This window comes from Lygodium microphyllum, chromosome 17, assembly GCF_053477565.2.
Source record: "Lygodium microphyllum isolate KBCC chromosome 17, Lygodium_microphyllum_v1.1.10, whole genome shotgun sequence".
NCBI lineage: Eukaryota > Viridiplantae > Streptophyta > Polypodiopsida > Schizaeales > Lygodiaceae > Lygodium > Lygodium microphyllum.
The window spans coordinates 4851247-4855461 of NC_141151.1; the positions used below are offsets into that span (position 1 = coordinate 4851247).

Below are 4215 nucleotides of genomic sequence, written 5' to 3' on the forward strand. Positions count from 1 at the left end.
ACCTCATCGAAGTACTTCTCTTTTAATAGAGAGACTTACAGCTTGATGGTCAGTGATTTGAGCGGGCAGAAGGCCATCACATTGGAGGTGCTCAAGCAACTCTACAGGAGGGAGTTGCTCGACTTGAAGAAGTGGAGAAGAGTCAGAGAAGGTCTTTGCATTGGTAGAAATGGCGATGGACACATTACATTGGCCTTGAAATCGAAGCCATCATTGCGCATTGCATGTATAGAGGAGTGGGAGAGCATATTCCTCGAAAATCACATAAACAAGGTTATAGGTGCTCACAAGGGTATCAATGTCACAATTGATTCCATCAAATCCACGTGGTGTACTGACTTGAGAAGGCATGGCATTCCTCTTGCGTATATGAGAGATCTCATCAGTGGGTGTACTTGCAAGGTATTCACAAGGCCCATTTTTAGTTCATGGGAAGGTTCTAGAAAGAAGAGCACCCATCTTGGAGCTTACTGTAGATAGATCTCTTGTTAAGCGGAGGCTTCAAGAAATCATGCTTGAACACAATATTAGGTTGGGCAAGGTCCGCTCGACCAAAAAGCATGGTTTAGGGAAGACAATAGTGGAATATGCATGTCATCGCAGTGGTAGAGCAACTCGAAAGGGCTCCCAAATCCGCAGGTTGCGAACCTCGAAGAAATGTGGTTGCCCTTTTAAGGTGCAGATCGAGTACAAAGACGATCTCCATGATGTCACTATACGAGTCCATGGACCACACGAGGGTCATGTACCTGGATCTCGTGCCGACTTGTATCACTTGCCGGTGCATCCAATTGTGATTGATTGCTGCAAGGATGACCTGTTTGACGTTGGGACATGTCGGCACGTCGCGAAGATGAGCCTTAGCAAGGAGCGGTTTCATTTGAAAAATGCATCTCCATTGGATCATGTCATTTATAGGTTCTTCATTATACCAAGGGAGGTACAGACACTATCATATCAAATTTGAACTGAAGGTATGTTACCTTCTAAGCCATTGCTCTATGATATTAGGTTGCTTTTGAGCGTCAATGTTCTACGTGTCGTCCTGCTGCAGACAAACTTTCGAAGGATGATTGGACGGCAATGTATTTGGAGGCTCTCCGTCTACGAGATCAAAACAAGGTATTTGTCATATTCTCATAAATGTTTATAAGCTGCGAAAATTAGTATATCTATTTGATAGTATCATCTACATGGTCTTTTAGGTACTCTATTACCAACCATACAATCCTCATGCCATAGAGGACAAGGACAAACCATTCGTACTGATAATCCAGAACGAATGGATGTTGCAAATGAGTAAGAGATTCTCAAAGAACAATGCTTGGGCAATCGATAGCACGTTCAAGACCAATGTGTTTGGTCTTCCGCTTTATGCGGCGGTTTTACCAAACCAACATGGGGTGGGTATCCCTATTTGGTTTATGCTATGCACTAGTGACAATGGGTCAAACCAAGAGATTATGGCTTTGCAAATCACCATGAGACTAGTCCTCTCTAGGATGGGAGATATTCGCCTTACTGCCCTAGTGATTGATAAGTCCCAGCCAGAGCTGGAGACGCTCTCGAAGGTTGTTCTGGAAGACCCTCATTGTTGGACCACTGACTACCTTGGTGGCAACAAACGTCAACGTGCATGCCATATTATTCTATGTTGGTTCCACACAAAGAAAGCATGGGTTGAAAATCTCTTGCCACAGGTACACCTTTTCAATACCATTCTACTTTTAAGCATTGCCTTTTTGTGAATTCCATGAGCTTGACAGTGAGTACTTCACATGTTCTTGCATGAATCAAGGTCCCTACATATGAGCACGATCATGTGTATGCCTCTTTGTCCAATCTTATGCATTGCCCTACAGAGTCGCAGTTTGATGATATGTTTGAGCAATTGCTTCATCGTTATTCCGCTCATCCAAATGTGGTCCGATACGTTACCAATGGATGGTGTGGGAAAGATTATATTTGGCGTGTAAGATGGCCCAAGTTTGGTCGCATGTTTCCACATGGCAATGTCGACACAACCAACCTCATTGAGAGACTTTGGCAATATATCAAGTACACTCTACTTGATGCTAGGATCAACAGGTCCATTTTGGATCTGCTGCACGCCCTTGTTGGTGACTTGTCGTCGGGTTCTAGAATGGGTGGATCGGCTTTGGAGTTTTTCAAGCAAAAGCAAGAGATAGGTAATGTGGTCAATTTCCTTTCTATTTGCACATTTGACCTTTCCTTGAAACGCATTGTTGTCTTATATATGCTTTTTATGCCAGCTGATTCTGAGCGCTTCAAAGTCTATGGGTCAAGCAAGAGTCATACGGCTAGATTGGCAGCAGGGGAGAAGATTCTTTAGCGGTATGAGCAACATCCCTCCTCTCTTCAAGTCATTAACGAGGGGACCATGTTGTTTAAAATAGTGAGCACAACCCAACATGCAAAATGGTATCATGTAAGTGTACAATCAAACTACTATGATTGCCCTAATTGGTCGACTGACTGTAAACATCTTCATGGTTTGAGGCTCATCTTGAAGAGCTATTTTCCTCACCTTCATGAAGTTCTCCCCATCATCGATAATGCACATGCCTTTGATGACATAAAGGAAAGACCAGGTGGCGATGAAATCACAGGATTGGAGAAACCAGCTTCTGATGGTGGTGTGCAAGAAGGGGATCTCGTGTCCTCCATCGCAGACTTTAGAGACCTCCTTCAAAGGATCGAGGATGGGATTCCATCCTACACAGCGGCACAGATGGATGCTTGTATGCGCCAATTGGAAAGTGCTAAAGAGTCTCTTGTTCACATGTTCACACCACAGGAGATTGACATGCCTAAAAAGGGCGGGATCTATCAGATCCAGGAAAATGTCACGCAGACACGCCTAGGGCATGGCAAGGATCATCGTCATCGTCCAAATGAGAGGGGGAGTCCTCATCACAACCCAAGCGTCCATCTATCACAGGCGTGTTAAGGCGCAAGCATCAACGAGGGAGGGGTCGTGTAAGGTTTAGCCCAAAACCACGGATATATTATCCTCATTGCTGCACCAAAACATTTTTGGTGGACCCTCTCGCAGTGTATTCATGCAATACTTGCCATGCACTACTCCCTCTATCCTTGCGGTATGCTCCTCATCCAGCGGATTCTATCTTGATCGGCAGGGCGGTGCGATTGTATGGTGAGTCTTACGTTGGCACTTGTCGTATTTTGTATTGCACCTACAACAGTGAGAATGAGGAATGTCAATTTTCTCTCTCGTTCCCTGATGGGTCCACGATCACAGAAGTCTTGGCATCTAGGTTCAGAATGTTTGTATTGTACACATGATTGTCCATCTAATGGATAACGTTCTCCTGGATTTTATCTTACTCTATTTGCAGGAATTAGCTAGTTTTTATGGTGTTGTCTTGGATTTTATGGTGGTGTCGTATTGGATAATTATCTAATTTTATTATTTAGAAATTAGTGTGTGTATTTGGCAACACATCCAATAGGTTATTTCCTATCACCACATGTTCATGTAATCCAAATGTGACATGCTTTCATGTTTAAAGAGTTGCACAAAAATTGATTGCTTAAGTTAGTAATGATGGGTGCATTGTTGGGAAGCATAATTGACACATGTGATAAAGCAAGTTGAAGCTATGTTATATTTTATTATTCAAAGAAAAGACAAGGATCTATAAACAATGGATGTATAAGTACAATTCATGTGTGTAGCACCAACTAAGAGAGAGGGGTGTGTGTGTGTGTGTGTAGTAACTCTATTCAAAGGGCTACTATGAATTAATGAGATGAAACACTTAATGGATATATGTATATGTGTTTTCTAGTTATATATGTCAAAAAGATGCACTCCAAAATGATAACTAACTAGATGGAACATTAACAAATTGACTCATGTGATAAAGCAAGAAGAAGCTACATCCAATTTTCTTATAATGCAAATGCATGGGTCCATTCCAAAAGATGCATGAGTTCAATTCATGTTCCGAAGGTCAATTTGAGAGAGAGAGAGAGTGTGTGTGTGTGTGTGTGTGTTATCAGATTACGTAATATAGACAACTTATCAACTTGAACATTTACTTTGAACTTGGAAAAAGATAAAATCAAATAATGATTTCTAAACCACACATCCTATGGAATAATGTAACAAAGTACTATAGTGCAATGAAATCTTTGAACCACATGAGGATTCAATAATGATAAGCTTTG

At 42.0% G+C, this 4215-nt stretch overlaps 1 pseudogene; it reads left to right on the forward strand.

The window, feature by feature from the left end:
• Positions 1-3327, forward strand: LOC148021527 (uncharacterized; annotated as a pseudogene).
• Positions 3328-4215: the final 888 nt, after the last annotated feature.